At 39.6% G+C, this 17,554-nt stretch overlaps 1 protein-coding gene across 2 annotated transcripts in view; it reads left to right on the forward strand.

Moving 5' to 3' along the window:
* The window catches only part of tfg (trafficking from ER to golgi regulator), a 103,870-nt gene that overhangs the window by 33,901 nt on the left and 52,415 nt on the right, over positions 1 to 17,554 (forward strand). The gene's annotated exons all lie outside the window — the stretch shown is intronic.

Genomic DNA, 17,554 nt, shown 5'->3' on the forward strand with positions numbered 1-17,554 from the left:
TAAGGGTATCTTAAAATGTGAGAAATGAAAAATTAAATGATGTGGAGTTTTAATAGCTTTTTGCTAAGATTGTTACCAATTTGTTTGCCCTTCACCATCTTGCCAGTCTCAAAATACAATTCTATCAGAGGTGCTAACTAAACATAGCAATGAATTTCTAACAACTAATCTAAAACAGCACTACCACTGCTTCTAGGTATTCGGAAGTTACTATATGTCATTTTTCTCACTACTGATATTCACAGAATATTCATAGAATCCCTACATAACGGAAACGGGCCATTCGGCCCAACACGTCCACACTGAACTTCGGAAGAGTGTCCCACCGTGTCCCTGCAATCCTGCACCTCCCATGGCTAATCCATTTAGCCTACACATCCCTGGACGTGAGGGGCAATTTTGCATGGCCAATCCACCTAACCTGCACATCTTTGGACTGTGGGAGGAAACTGGAGCACCTTGAGAAAACCCAGACATGGGGAGAATGTGCAAACTCCACACAGACGAGTGTCCAAGGCTGGACTTGAACCCAGGTCCCTGGCCCTGTGAGGCAGCAGTGTTAACCACTGAGCCACTATGCTGCCCCAAATATGCTGTCACCTAAAAGCATATTTACATTTGAATGAATCAGCCCTTCCATTGTCATCCTAGACTGCTCTGTAGTTTTACCACTTGCTGACTGAGATTATGTTTCTATACATTAGCTGTGATTTTATTTCCATTGCAGAGAAGGCTACGTCGCCTGGTTCAACTTTGACAGGCAGAAGCAACTTGTTATGGTCAATATTATCTGAACCCTTATACAATTCTGGAAATCACATTTGTATTATCTCTTAACCCCCATTTTTGAAGAGGCAGTACGCTGAATTTACTTAATTCATCATCATTCAGCCTTTTCATTCTCTCGGCCATTCTAGTCACTCTTCTGTCTTTTCAATAGTTTCAGTCTTTGTTTTGCATTATGGCATTCAGATCTCTGCATAATATTCTAAGTATAAGTGCTCAATGATTTATGAAGAGAAGTGCTTGGACTCCATGTTTAATCTGTTGCTGTCTTCTCAGATGTTGCCAGGCCTGTTAAGTTTCCCTAGCGTTTTCTGTTTTAATTCCCAAGATTGTAGTTGTAGGGGATTCCATCATCAGGGGGATAGACAATATCCTTTGCGAGCAGGATAGAGAATCCTGCATGGTGTGTTGCCTGCCCGGCGCCAGGGTGCGAGACATTTCTGACCGGCTTGAGAGGATACTAGAGACGGAGGGGGAGGATCCAGTTGTTGTGGTCCACGTAGGTACCAACAACATAGGCAGGACTAGGAAAAAAGACCTGTTTGGGGATTATGAAGAGCTGGAGCAAAATTAAAAAAACAGGTCTTCAAGGGTCATAATCTCTGGATTGCTGCCCAAGCCACGTACAAATTGGCATAGGGAGGCGAGGATCAGGGAAGTAAACACGTGGCTAAAAGAGTGGTGTGGGAAAGAGGGGCACTGGCATCATTTCTGGGACAGGAAGGATCTATACCGCTGGGATGGACTCCACCTGAACAGGGCCGGGTCCAGTGTTCTGGCGAAAAGGGTAAATAGGGTGGTTAATAGGACTTTAAACTAGTAAGTAGGGGGAAGGGAGAAGTGAGCGTACAGGGAGAATAACAATTAATGTAAGGCAAAGCAGCAGGTTAGCAGGTGACGAGGAAGCTTCAACTCCATTGAAAATTAGGAAAAAAGCTAAAGGGAAGGAGAACTCAAGAGCTGTTAGTAATGGAGGTAATAGGACCCAAAAAGAAGGTGCAAAAACTGGCATAAGGGCACTTTATCTGAATGCACGAAGCATTCAAAACAAGGTGGATGAGTTGACGGTGCAAATCATGGCAAATGTGTATGATTTAGTGGCCATTACACAGACACGGTTACAGGATGTTCATGACTGGGAGTTAAATGTCCAGGGGTATCAAACTGTTCGGAAGGACAGACAGGAAGGTAAGGGAGGTGGTGCTGCCCTGATTTTTAAGGATGATATCAGGGCGGTAGTGAGAGATGATATAGGTTCTACAGAACAAAACGTTGAATCCATTTGGGTGGAAATTAGGAATAGCAGGGAGAAGAAGTCACTGATAGGTTTGGTCTATAGGCCACCAAATAATGACATTGTGGTGGGACGGGCAATAAACACAGAAATAGCTAATGCATGTAAAAATGGTACAGCAATTATCATGGGGGATTTTAATCTACATATCAATTGGTTAAACCAGGTCGGTCATGACAGCCTTGAGGAGGGGTTCATAGAATGCATCCGCGATAATTTCCTTGAACAATATGTCATGGAACCTACGAGGGAGCAAGCTATCCTAGATCTAGTCCTGTGTAATGAGACAGGAATAATTAATGATCTCACAGTTAGGGATCCTCTCGGAAGGAGCGATCACAGTATGGTCGAATTTAAAATACAGATGGAGCGCGAGAAGGTTAAATCCAGTACCTATGTCCTGTGCTTAAACAAAGGAGACTACGAAGGAATGAGGAAGGAGTTAGCTAAGGTAGAATGGGAGCAAAAACTTTATGGTGGGTCAATTGAGGAATAGTGGAGGACTTTCAAAATGATTTTTCACAGTGCTCAACAGAAGTATATTCCAGTGATAAGGAAGAACTGTAGGAAAAGAGAGAGCCAGCCATGAATGTCTAAGGAAATAAAGGAAAGTATCAGATTGGAAAAAAAAACATACAAAAAAGCAAAGAGTAGTGGGAAACTAGCAGACTGGGAAATCTTCAAAGGCCAACAGAAAGCCACAAAAAATGTTATAAAGAAAAGTAAGATAGATTATGAGAGTAGACTAGCTCAGAATATAAAAACAGGCAGCAAAAGTTTCTATAAATTTGTAAATTGTAAAAGAGTGGTGATGGTAAACATTGGTCCTTTAGAGGATGAGAAGGCCAATTTAATAACTGGGAATGAGGAAATAGCCGAGACATTAAACAGTTATTTCGTGTCGGTCTTCACAGTGGAAGACACAAATAACATGCCGAAAACTAATGGCAAGAAGGTTATAGCAGGTGAGGACCTAGAAACCATCATTATCACTAAGGAGGCAGTGCTGGGCAAGCTAATGGGGCTAAAGGTAGACAAGTCTCCTGGCCCTGATGAAATGCATCCCAGGGTCCTAAAAGAGGTGATGGGGGAAATAGCAAATGCACTAGTAATTATTTACCAAAATTATCTGGACTCTGGGATGGTTCCCACAGCTTGGAAAACAGCCAATGTGACGCCACTGTTTAAAAAAGGAAGTAGACAAAAAGCAGGTAACTATAGGCCAGTTAGCTTAACTTCGGTACTGGGGAAAATTCTTGAATCTATCATTAAGGAAGAAATAGCAAGACATCTGGATATAAATTGTCCCACTGGGAACACCCAGCATGGGTTCATGAAAGGTAGGTCATGTTTAACTAATTTGGTGAAATTCTTTGAGGACATTACTTGCATGGTGGACAATGGGGAACCTGTGGATGTGGTGTATCTGGATTTCCAAAAGGCATTCGACAAGCTGCTACACAAGATGAAGTTGCACGGTATTACAGGTGATGTATTGGCATGGATAGAGGATTGATTGACCAGTAGAAAGCAAAGAGGAGGGGTAAATGGGTGTTTTTCTGGTTGGCGGTCAGTGGCTAGTGATGTGCCTCAGGGATCGGTGTTGGGACCTCAATTGTTTACAATTTACATAGATGATTTGGAGTTCGGGACTAAGTGTGGTGTGTCAAAATTTGCAGATGACACTAAGGTGAGTGGTAGAGCAAAGTGTGCAGAAGACACTGAAAGTCTGCAGAGAGATATAGATAGTTTAAGTGAGTGGGCAAAGGTCTGGCAGATGGAGTACAATGTTGATAAGTGTGAGGTCATCCATTTCGGTAGGAATAACAGCAAAATGGACTATGTTTTAAATGGTAAAAAATTGCAGCATGCTGCTGTGCGGAGGGACTTGGGTGTCCTTGTGCATGAATCGCTGAAGGTGCGATTGCAGGTGCAGCAGGTAATTAAAAAGCAAATGGAATTTTGTCTGCCATTGCGAGAGGGATGGAGTTTAAAAACCGGGAGGCTATGCTGCAGCTGTATAGGGTCCTGGTGAGGCCACACCTGGAGTACTGTGTGCAGTTTTGGTCTCCTTACTTGAGAAGGGATATACTAGCACTGGAGGGGGTGCAGAGGAGATTCACTCGGTTGATTCCGGAGTTGAGAGGGTTGGATTATGAGGAGAGACTGAGTAGACTGGGATTATACTCATTGGAATTCAGAAGAATGAGGGGAGATCTTATAGAAACATATAAGATTATGAAGGGAATAGATAACGCGGAGGCAGGGAGGTTGCTTCCGCTAGCAGGTGAAACTAGGACTAGAGGGCATCGCCTCAAAATAAAGGGAAGCAGATGTAGGACTGAGATCAGGAGGAACTTCTTCACCCAAAGGGTTGTCAATCTGTGGAATTCCCTGCCCAGTGAAGCGGTTGAAACTACCTCACTGAATGTTTTTAAGGCAAGGCTGGATAAATTTTTGAACAGTAAAGGAATTAAGAGTTATGGTGAGTGGGCGGGTAAGTGGAACTGAGTCTCAGAAAGATCAGCCATGATCTTATTAAATGGTGGGGCAGGCTCGAGGGGCCAGATGGCCTACTCCTGCTCCTCGTTCTTATGTTCTTTATGTTTAATCTGTTGCTGTCTTCTCAGATGTTGCCAGGCCTGTTAAGTTTCTCTAGCATTTTCTGTTTTAATTCCCAAGAACATTCATGTTCTCCCGTAGCTTGTTCTCTACAAATTCATAATATACTAAGTTAATTATTTTAGTATTTTCTACAAACTTAGGTACTGACTTAAGGTAAAGTGAAGTACCAGTCTAATAGCATACCTGTAACGATGGTTTTTTCTCTCTTATCTAAAATATATAATAGCTTACATATAGGCAAAAATGTCAGCCTTTCTTAAGATTAAGTATATATACTATTTCCCCTTTTTCTTATGTCTATACCAAATAATTTGCAATCTTTCTTTGTGTGTTTCATTGCGACTCTTCCACCACAGTGTCTTTGCCGATATCAAGTGTATTTATAGCTGTGGTCTTCATCACGTAGATGTGATCACCATTCAATCACAGGGTCTCTGATAGTTGTTCATACCATCGCCCTCATTCCCTCACCATGCATACACCAATCTATCATGCTGCTGCTTGACTTTAGCTATGGGAGGCTAAATGGCTAGAGAAAAGTGTATGTTTTTAATAGGTGTTGCAAGCTTGTTTCATCATCTTTCACTTTGTTCAACATGAACTATTGTTGCAAGGTAAAACAAGTTTTGTGGTGGCAGTACAAAACAGATAATTAAGAAATACACTAGGAACTGATGTATGAAGCCAGTATAATAATACAAGTCTGCAAAGAATGAGCAGAGGACTGGACTTTGCAAGAGCAACTCAGCTAGCCCAGCCCTCCGCCCAATCTTTGCAGACTTGTATTATTATCATTCAATAGGTCACTGCAGGATGAGGAACAATTAAAGGAATGATGAAACATCACAGAAAACACTGCCGTGCACAACTTCTAATATCCAAGCAATACAAGCTGACAAAAGAGGCGAACTTAGGATCATTTCTGAGAAATGTAACAAAGCCTGCACTTGCACCCAGCATGATTCTTATACTGTCACTTGTGATGAAAACCAGTTTCTTGATTGGAATGTTTTCCTCAAGCATGTATCTTTGAATTTGTTGTAGATATCCTCCCCCTTGTTCTCATTATAAGGGGCAAAATGGGGAGAGGATCCTCTTTAGTCATTATGTCCTTAAACCATGTGCACAAGAACAATCCGTTGGGTTGTGTTAGTGGATGCCAATGAATTCATCGAACTGCAGAGAGAAGCATTCACAGTCCTTCAGGTCCTGCGGTAGTTGCTGAAAGAAGTCTTCGGACAAAGGTTCCACTTTTCTTGCTACTGTGAAAGCACCAACTGACATGCTTTGGATTGCTGTTATTATTTCTTCTTTGATCTTCATGTCTTTGAACAGTCAGCAGCCAGTTATTCCTCCTTTAAGTACTTTGCCATCTGTTTGCCAAGAATATTATCTTGTGTTTTTCAGAAGATGGCAAACATGAATGATGCTTCAGTGGAGGCTTTCCCTTTTCTGATTTAGAAAGAAAAATGGCTGTTCAGCTTTGAAAATAGCCTTTCGTTCATCAACTTTCTTTGAAACATGCTATTTGAGGGAAAAAAATCCTTGAATTTACTGTGCATTGTTATATGGTGTCTTACCTCCCTTTTTACTTATCAATGTACTTTACTGACATACAAGACACTTGTTTAAAAAAAAGTCTTTTCTCGTGTCAAGAAAGTTGATACCATTGTAAACTTGATTTCAGCAAGAAACTTTTGGCATTGCTTGTCTAAATCCTTAATGATCTCTACGTTGCCTACCGTGAACTTATCCTCCATGCTCATGTAAAGTGGTTAAGTTGAAGGAACGTCCTCCAAAGATTTTTTTTAGATCTGATGCCTAAAAGCTTCACTTTTCTTAAGTTGAGGAATAAAGTATGCAGTGAATTGTTAGACAATGCGTAGTTGCTTAATTTCAGGTTCTTTGCATACAATATCAAGACTGAATGAGCTGAGCTGTGAACTGCTGGGAAAGGACAGAGACTTGGCGCATATGATCAGTGCTGTGAATGTATTCAGATTAAAACTGGATCTGTGATACTTCTGACTAAAAGATAAAATGCTGCAACACTTCGCTGGAGAAAGTAATAGAAAAAAAGACAAAGGGGAAGTTAACAGAGGAACTCCAACAGGTGATTTTAGGTAGATGTGATAGTCACGTTTATCTCCAATCCATTCCTTCAAGTAGATATTGGTAGGTTGGCTATTACTTTCATTAGGTATTTGATTTACAAAATAAAGGAGTGGATGGAGATAATTACTGTACAAAATGATACTGAGCTGAAAGATCAAGGGACAATGATTTTTGGGAATTCTTAAACAGAAAAATTACCCTTTCCTATTGTCATGTGCTTTTAAAGTGAAAAGTCACATTGACTCCACGTATCTCTGAGAAAGTGTTCTCCTAAACAATGAAAATCAAGTCCAAGTATTGCACCTGCCTCAGATATCCATTTGATGGACTTTATATAACTAACGTCTCAAATTATAAGCCAGACTACAAGGCACGGGCACCTGCTGAGTAGAGGACAAAATTGATCATTATATCTACTTGCTACTTGGTTTTTGATCTATGAAATAATAAAACAAAATTAACTCTTCATTCTGTTTCTTTCAGGGCAGATTCTGGGTTGCACTTAAATGTAAAAAGTGATCTTGCGCTTATGAAGGTTGCAGACTACTGATTTGTAGCAAAATGACTATAGAGATCAGTTAAAACGCATTGTGTATAATGCCTGAATGAACTGCTTTGTCTCATGTATCCCTTTAGTTGGCATACATACAAAAATCTTAATGTAAACCCTTTCAAGTGGCAATTGCTCTTATGTCTTGTTAGGGATTGGACCCTACCACATCCTTTACCCAATTGCAACCCCAGCAGGTGCTTAGAATGATAGCATACAGTTGCTGAACAATTTATTTTTTTTTTGTATTTCTAAAACAGGGCTTCTGAAACCAGTTATATAAGACCTGGTATTATTCCAGTGAACTCGCATAGAGGATTTTTAATATGGATCCTTTTTGACCTGCATTACCCGCTGAAGAATCATCCTAAACCTTGTGGATCCTCTACGTAACATGATACTCATAAAATCATGCAGCATGGAAACAGACCCTTTGGTCCAACCGGACCATGCCGACCATAATCCCAAACTAAACTAGTGCCTGTGCTTTGCTCATACCCCTCCAAGTATTTCTTGTTCATGTACTTATCCAAATGTCTTTTAAACACTGTAACGGTACGTGCATCCACCAACTTCCTCTGGAATTTCATTCCACACACGTACCACTGTCTGTGTAAAAGAAAAGCTCCCATGTCTTTTTTTAAATTTCTATCCTGTCTTCCTAAAAATGTGCCCCCAGTCTTAAATCCCCTATCCTAGGGGAAAAGACACCTAACATTAACCCTGTCTATACTCCCCATAATTTTATAAGCCTCTGTAAGGTCACCTCTCAACCACTTAGCTCCAGTGAAAGAAAGTCCCAGCCTATCCAGCCTTTCTTTATAACTCCAGCCTTCTATATCTGGCAACATCTTGGTAAACCTCTTCTGAACCCTGTGCAGCTTAATAATATCCTTCTGACACCATGCCAGTTTGATTTTGCTAACAAATGAAATCAATTTCATTTTCACATATAACATATTGAAAATATTAATATGTTCGATAATAATTGAGGTTTTGATGGCACATTGACAAAGGTGGGGTGGGGGGGCCAAGATGTTTTTTGGGGTCATTAAAGCTCCTATTAAAATCATCTTCATGGAGTTTAATGTTCAAAAATCATGTGTTTCAGATAAAAACTGGCTAGAAGTTATATTTATTTAAATATGCTTTACATCTATGTAAATATTTTTGCTCTAGTCAATCTAAAAAAAGACAGTTTGTTTATTGCTGAGTGACCTAATTGAGTCAGTTATGGGTGTTGCTTTAAATTTGAGAATACATAGAATTTTCTCAGCATGTAAACATTCAGATTCGTCTGATGCTTATTAAAATAATGATTCCAATTTTAAATAGGATCATCTATGAGCTATGTGATTGACAACAAATTATATAATGGATAATTTTCTCAGCCATCTGGCATGTGGGTGGTCAAGTACAGACAGTAATTGCAGCGAATATTTGTTTAATGTTAAAAATATGACCCCAAAGCTTTTAAAAAAAGTGCACATTTAGTGTCCAGATGACTTTAACGAGAGAAATTTTGGTTAAAAGAGACTGTTTCAAAAGCAACTTGTACATCCATTAAAATCTGAGCAACTCTTGTTTCATATGTTTTAATGCATAACAAAGTTGCAAGCAAAGAGCATTTTTCCATAAAAGTTATATTAGTGACTTGGCTCTCATCTGTGTTGCATATGAATAACAAGACCTGCTTTTGCTCAGCGGGGGGATATATTGGAAAATATTGCCGAATAAGCTCACACTGGATTCTCTGTCTAACTAATAGCACTTGCCAAATTTTTGTTTGATAACCAGTTCATTCCTTAAAATGGTGCCCCGTAAGTCCTGCCTGCATTTGTATATATTACAGCTGAGAAATGTATTCTATTCCTGTCTAAATCTCTTACAAAAAATAATGTCTTATTGGTTAAGCCTGCACTGTAAAATTGATTTGTGGAATGATAGAACAATTTTTGACATCTGATGTAACCTCCAATTGAGAATTGGTCTTGAGATGCAGCTAGATTGCTGTTAATGCATGTGAAATGAGCTTTATAATTCACACAACATGGAGTACAGAAACAGACTAGTAAACCCAACTTCTCTGTGCTAATGGTTTATATTCCTCATGAGTCTCCTGTTATTCCATGTATGTCATTTCAGCCTTTCAACGTATCTTTCTATTTCCTTTCCTTGCACGTACTTAGTTTCCCTTTGAAAACACCGAAACCATTTGCTGCAGCCATTTGTTGTGGTAATTAATTCCACAATGTAACGCTGAGTAAAGAAATTGCTCCTTAATTCCCTTTGGATTTATTAATGACTATCTTTTGGTTATAATCCTCCCACATTCTTTTTGTGCCTACTCTGTCCAGTTCATTCATAATTTTATGCTAAATCTTATTTGACTCTAATTTTTTTTCTATTCCTTCTCTTTGTCTTTACTGTAGCCTAAAAACTCCAACTTATTTCATTCTTCCCAATGTCTGCAATCTGTTTTATAAATAAAAAAAACTCTCATTCCTGTAATTTTGAATTTTCATTTAATCCCACAGCAATGCAGTTGACTCTTAAATGTCCTCTGAAATTGCCTAGTCAAGCTAGTCAGTTGTATGAATAGCTGTAAAGTCGAAAAGAAGGGAATGACTATGGGTGGACCAGCTGTCATCAGCATACACCCTTGAAACGACAACAGCAAACCCAGTGCTATTGACCCTTCAAAGTCCTCCTCATTAACAATTGGGGGCTTGTGCTAAAATTGACAGAGCTGTCCCACAGACTAGTTAAGCAATAGCATGACATTGTCTTCAAGGTATAATTCCATAAGAATGACTCTTTTCCCAAACATCACCATCACCTTTCCTGGCTGTGTCTTGTCCTGTCAGCGGGACAGACCCACCTAAGGTAGTGGCACAGTGGTATACAGCTGAGAGTGACTTGCCTTGAGAATTGTTGGAGTTAACTCCAGACCCCTTGAAATCTCATGACATCAGGTCAAACTTGCGAAAGGAAACCTGAGGCTGATGAATCATCTAACTCATCTAACTTGAACATGGATTGGAGTAAGCACTAAGGGTGGCAAGGGCACACAACATACTCAGTGAGAGCGTTCAATGTTTGTTACCAAGTGTAGCTTCCTGGCAAGACATCTGACCAAGTTGGCTAAGTCCTAAAGGACAAAGCTGCTAGACTTGGTCTGTGGAAAGTAGACAGGGAACCAACAAAATAGAAAGGCACACTGAAGTTGAACGTCGCCAATCTACTTGCAGCATTGCATGTGACTATGATTGTTTTGGTAGGAGTGATCACTGCACAGTCCTTATGGAGACCAGGTCCCATCCTCGCATTAATAAGGCTCTTTGTTATGCTGTGTGGCACTCCATTGTGCTGAATGGAACAGAATTTGAACAGATCTAGCAAATCAGCTGGATAGGTATGAGGTACTGTGGGCCATCAGCAGTAGAAGAATTGTATTCAACCATTGTCAGCAACTTCATGGGTTAGCATGTTTAATGCTTTACCACCCAGCCAGGGATGAATTCTCAGATTAATGAGCAGTGCAAGAGAGCATGGTCAGAGGACTTCAGAGTACGCCAGGCATTCTTCAAATTGAAATATCAACCTAGTGATGCTGCAACACAACGACTTACAGAGCAAATCCGATTCAAACAGTCACCATCCTTATCAGTGTCTTCTCAAACATCAGCAAAGTGATGGAAGGTGTTATTGATGGTGCTATCAGTTGCACTTATTCAACAATGACCTGGTTACTGCCGCTCACTTTTGGTTCCAGCAGGCCCAGACAGCTGCTGATCTCGTTGCTGCCTTGCTAACACATGGGCAGAAGAGCTGAACTTCAAGCAGGGATGTGAGAATGACTGCATTTCCCATCAATGCAGCATTTGACCGATTGAAACAGCAAGGAACCCTAGCAAAACTGAAGTAAGTAGGATTTGAGGGATAAACACTCCTTTGGTTGGAGTCACACCTATGCCAAAGAAATTTGGTTGGAGTCACACCTGTGCCAAAGAAAATTGGTTGTGATCACAGAGGTAAATCATCTCAGCTCCAAGAGAAAATTATCTCCTGTGATTCTCTGTAAAGCCAGTGTATACAAGGAACAAGAAGAGAAACTGCTGGAAAAACTCGGCAGGTCTGGTGGCATTTGTGGAGATAAAGCAGAATTAATGTTTTGAGTCCAGTGACCCTGCTTCAGAACTTCAGCATCCACAATTTTTTTTTGGTCTGGTATGTACAGGAGTGTTTTAGATTTGACATGGTGTACATAATAGGGGTTGATTTTCTCATGGTTCACTACAAGGCCATGTGTAAGACAAATACTCAGAATGGCTTGCATGCTTTCATCAAGTATCATGATCTTAAATTGTTTGCTTGGAAGGTAAGCAATCTCGTCGTATTGTTTTCCAAGCTGGTCTCAAAATCTTTATGTAACTTATTTTTCCTGATGTTATTATGTATCTCTGTCCCTCTGTTCAAGGGTAGGGACAGCACTACCAAAGGGCCGTTTAAATAGATTAACTCTTACTACCTGACCTGGAATTGAACCCAGGCCATGGCGATGAAACTGCCAAATCCTGACCACTAGCAAGGGCCAACCTGGCCAGAAACTATTTTTCCTAATTGACTGTTCAAGAGATGTCATTACACACCTCTGGAGCAGGTGGGACTTGAACCTGGGTATGACATTCCAACCCACAATCATCCATTCTCTTATTGACATCATGCAGATAATTGTATTTTATCTGCTTCTTTTACTGTTTTTCATACTGATAATTTTTTTTTTAAATTGCAGTGTTTCAATTCTCTATCTGGTTCTTCAGGACTCATTGTACTTTGTTTGAAGTATGCAGCAATGTCAGGCTAAATACACCATCATGGGGTGCTCCATTGTAGATGTTTAAAGGAACACCACCCAGATGACTGACCCTGTGAAGTGATGGGCATTTCCTTTCAGAAGCTGAATTTTATTACAAGTAATTTTTTCAAGCAATCTACCATTGTTTCAATTGAATCACGTTGCTGTGATACTGGTTTGAGCCTTGAGACAAAATGTTACATTTCCTACGCTATCAATTAGTTTGCAGATTATTTCTTCTGGCTTGTGTGCATGAATACTCCCTTAAGCAACATGTGACAGAAATTTTTATCAACTTTACAAACACAATCAAACCAATGAGAGCCATATTGCTTCTGTCTAAATGTTTTCTGAAATTGAATGTTTTTCCTTACGTTATGCTTGTTTTGGCATTTTAAATATGTTCATGAATTCATAAGTTACTGGTTCAGGCCACACCGATGATTTTAGAAATCATTATTGAGTTTGAATAAAATATTTTTGGACTAAGGATGTGCAGCCTTCGCTTAAAAAGCCACATTAATACTTAACACAACTGGAATGTTGAGAGAGTATGTAAACAAAACAATCAGATTGGTATCTTTATCTCTGTTTGTAAGAATCAGTGTTTAGAAAAAGATTTGCAAAAGTTCTGTATTTCCAGCATTTTTAATTTGATTTCATTTTGTCACCGATAACCAATTGTTATAACCTTCCCCATTCTCCATTGGAAATAGTTAATTTGAAAGCATCTGTTAAATCTAATTTTGATCTTTTCCAATTCATTGGAAATGGGCTGTTTGCCCCGAATATTGAACAAAAGAAAAGAAATGATGGGAATACCTGACGGACCTGACAGTATCTGTGGCGATAGGGATGGTTTTGTTAAAGGTCATTGGCCTGAAATGTGAGCTTGGTTTCTTGCTTCACAAAAACTGTCAGGCCTGGGGTGTACTTCTATCATCTTCTGTTTTTAAGATTTTTAGAACTGAAGTATTTTGCATTTGCCCCAACATCACAAGTCTGTCCTTAACTATGATTTATCATCATGTGTGTCATGTTGGTAATTTTGAATTTTGGCATTTCTGGTTTCCATTTCCTCTGATGGGACTTAATCACCAATCAAATCTGTACTCATTGCCCATTTTTGTGCCTACTTAATGTGAGTGTTTGCTTTCAAGATTACAGTGTTTATCCGCGCCCTTTATCCTCATTGAGTTCTGACAGTCAGTCATTTTTGAAGTACTGCTGCTACTTGGACGCACCATTTTTTCCTAATAGATGCTGAAAAGAATAACTCAGAAAATAGGACTCATTTAAAGCAAAAATTTCTTGTGATTTTGCTTGTGTAGAATACAGTATTTATAGCTTTGATCTGCAAAATCCAAATGTTTTAAATTTTAGCTGTCAATTTTTGAGGGAACGTGAAACCAATAAACGTTAAGGAAGGTCAAGCTTCTCTGACCAGGACCAAACAGCTGCATTGTTACTTTTTGGATGCAAAAAAATTACTAAGATTTAAATGCCCTGAACCTTGCTTTTCATTTCTAGTTGTCTGGCTTAGAAGTTCTCTCACTTCTATTACTCTCAAAAATGTTTAATGCAGCTTTTCCATTCTTTCTCGTCCCTTGTAAGAAAATTGTTTTTGATAACTTTACTTAGTAAAGTTGAACAGGTTTTGCTTTGTTGACAATGTTTCAAGTTTGTGAAACTTAGTTTTGAAATCTGTTAAGATACTTGTTTTGCTGTTGGGTACTTGTGGAATTCCAAGAGTAAGTGCTCTCATGGCTCACGAGATTGCTCTCTTGAATGAGAGGCTAAGTAACTTGGGCCTGTGTCCTGAGAGTGTTTGAAAATATGCTGATGGTTACACAATATTCAGTACCTTCGTGACTGCACAGATATTGAAGCAGTACTGTGTCCATATGCAGCAAGAAATGGACGGATTTCACTGTGACGCGATGACCATCTCCAACAAGTGACAACCTAACAATCTCTGCTTGGCATTCAATCACATTACGATTGCTGAATCTTTAGAAACAGAAGAATGGGGAGAGGGGACACTGTGTTCATGTCACTGAATGTAGGGTTTAAATTCCAACAAGACAGCTTGTGGAATTTAAATTAACTCTGTAATTAAGCTCATCTTCACAATGATGACCAGGAAACCATTATTGATTGTTGTTAAAAAGCTGTTTGGCTCACTCATTTCCGTTAGGGATCGAAATCTTCCATCCTTAGCTGGTTTGGCATAATTGTGATTCCAGACCCACAGCAAGGTAATTATCTCTTAAATGCTGTGTGAAATAGTCTCAAAGGCCACGGAATTGTGTTACATTACTACAAAGTCTGAAAGGAATGAAACCAGCTGGACCTCGCAGCATTGACATGAGCATCAGCAATGTAGATAACAAACGCAGCCCTTTTGACGCTGTGAAGTTCTCTTTGCTAATATCTGGGGGCTAGTACTGAAATTCTTCTGATTTCCTCACAGACTAATTAAAAAAGCATTCTAACATAGTTACATGTGCGGAAATGTTTCTCAACAGGCCACCTTTACTATTGCTGGATTTATGCTATCCCACTGACAGGGCAGACCCTCCAGAGATGGCATCACATGTAGTCATACATACATGGTTCAGAGAGAACTGTCCTGGGAGTCCTCAACATTGACTCTGACTCTGAACCCCATGAAGTCATAGTCATACAGCATAGAAACGCATCCTCTAGTCCAACTCATTCATGCTGGCCAAGTTTCCCAAACAAAACTAGACCCACTTACCTGCATTTGGCCCATATCCTGCTAAATCTTTCCTAGTCATGTACCTATCCCAATGTCTTTTAAATGTTGTAACTGTACCTGTACCTACCACTTCCTTTGACAGCTCATTCTACGTACCAACCACTCTCTTTGTGAAAAGGTTGCCCCTCAGGTCCCTTTTCAATCTTCCTCCTCATCTTTAAAAATATGCACCCTACTTTTGAACTCCCCCATCCTAGGGAAAAGACCTTGTGCTATTGACCTTATCTACGCCCTTTATGCCATCAGGTCAAATTGCCAAACAACTTCTAGATAGATGTCAGCCTTTTGGTTGTACTGGAACACCTTGGTTGGTGTGCAGCTGATTCTGGAGCACGAATCTTCATGAATATTGCTGAATGTTGCTGTGGCCTATATCCTTTGCAGTATCCGGTACATTCAGCCATTCCTTGATATTATGTGAAGTGAATCTCTGTTATACTGGAGAACCCAGAAGATGGCTGAGTTGGACCATCCACTCGGCACTTCTGTCCAAAGATAGTAATGCTTCAGCCTTTCCTTTTGCACTAGTGTACTGATCTCTGTCATCATTGAGAAAGAGGATGTTTGTGGTCCCTTCAGAGGTGGAGGCTTCTGACAAATGTGCTCATCTATCTCCTCATTGCCTGAAGCCATATACACAAGAGAATGTGGTAATGAAGGTTGATCGGGTTTATTTATAGTACTTATGAAGGTATAGCACAGATGTAAGGAGATTCCTAATTTCATTTCCTGGTGCATTTGGATGCCACAAGAAATGTGTGCAAATCTGAAGAATGTATTTGCTTTCCTCTTTGCTAGTCTGTAGCCAGGTAAATTGATTGCCGACTTCCTGGTATGTAACTTGCATCTGTGCTTTAATTCGGCATAATGTGCAACAAGCCCTCATATCTCCCAGTACCATGGTGTTATCGTACTTTTGTTAGTGCTGTGTGAACAAATCATTCTGTCACCACCAAAAATTGTTCTTTAAGAACCGCTACATCACTAGATTTCTCAATCCAGAGTTGAGTGCTTGAGACCAATATCTCTGTACCAGCTTTTCTTGTGTCAGTGAACTGTGAAAATTAAGTTGTCGGTTCCGATTCCAAAAATTAGCCGTCTTCAACTGTTGGCACAGCCTAATGTCATAGAAAAGCTTAACCCATTTTAACCAGAATTGCATACTAGAGCCTCGTATATATTTAATTCAACGTGTACGGACTTCCAAGGTCAGAATGAATTATGGTGATTTGTCAAAGCTTGTAGTCGAGAATTGGACGCAAGTCTTATGAGCTCTTATACTGTATTGCCTAGGACGATACATATTGCTTGCTATGTCATGAGTTCTGTGTTTTCTTTTCTTTATTTGTTACGGGATGAGGGTGTCGCTGGCTAGGCAGCATTTATTGCCCAACCCTAATTGCCCAGAGGGCAGTTCGGAGTCAACCACATTGCTGTGGGTCTGGAGTCACATGTAGGCCAGACCAGGTAAGGATGGCAGTTATCTTCCCATTAGGGAGCCTGACAATCGACAACAGATTCATGGTCATCATTAGATTCTTAATTCCAGATTTTTTGTTATTGAATTCAAATTTCACCATCTGCCATGGCGAGATTCGAACCTGGGTCCCCAGAACATTATCTGGTTCTCTAGATTAACAATCCAGCGATAATACCACAAGGCCATTGTCTCCCTCATCTATCAGTGGTTGTGCAATATGGAGAAATCTGAGGATTTACATTGTACATTTTTATTTCTTGAGAAATTAACTAGGTTCTCTCCTGTGGAAAGTCACTCAACTTGCATATATGAGGAATTCTTTGCAAGGCATTTGTTTTCATATTGACTGTGATAATTAGTCCCTTCAAGAATTCCATATGGGAAATGTTTTGATTTTCAATTTAATTTTTGTAATTATAGTAGATGATTTCCATCTGCTAATACATAATTTAGAGACCAGAGGAGAAGAGTTTCATTTCTGGTCCTGTATTTCCTATTCAAAAGTGATAACGTTTGCTAACAGTTTGTGCTCAATATTTTAAATAGTCAATTTGATTTCATGGATTTGAGACAACAAGCAAAAGATGGCAAAATCAAAATCACCACTAAAATGGTGAAAGTTTTGGATACTGTGACTGTTGTATTAAGAGAAATAAAATGTTTAATGTATTGGTGCATTTCTTCAAATTGCCTGCTTGCATGGTGGTGAAAAATCTTTCCTCCCTGAATCCATATCCATACTACAAAAAGTGCAGAATAACTTTTTGAGAAGTTAAGAATGAATTATTGCATTGGAAATAATGGAATAATAAGTGCATGAAAGAGAGTCAGCTTGTTATGCATGGTTTCATGCAAGTGGCTATGGACCTAGTGGAGGAGTGAGATCATCAGCCCTCTTAAGTTATGTACTACATTACAAGCTCTGTGTCTTGAGCCTGATATGCTATATTCTGTTGTTATTGAATTGCTATTATTTCTATTTCCATTTAATTGTTTTGGGGGGGAAAACAAGTGTTTTCAGCTATGCCAGTTTGAATTCCCTTTGGTTTGTTGATAGTTTTACA

The sequence above is a fragment of the Rhincodon typus genome, chromosome 11, assembly GCF_021869965.1.
Source record: "Rhincodon typus isolate 14 chromosome 11, sRhiTyp1.1, whole genome shotgun sequence".
Classification (NCBI taxonomy): Eukaryota; Metazoa; Chordata; class Chondrichthyes; order Orectolobiformes; family Rhincodontidae; genus Rhincodon; species Rhincodon typus.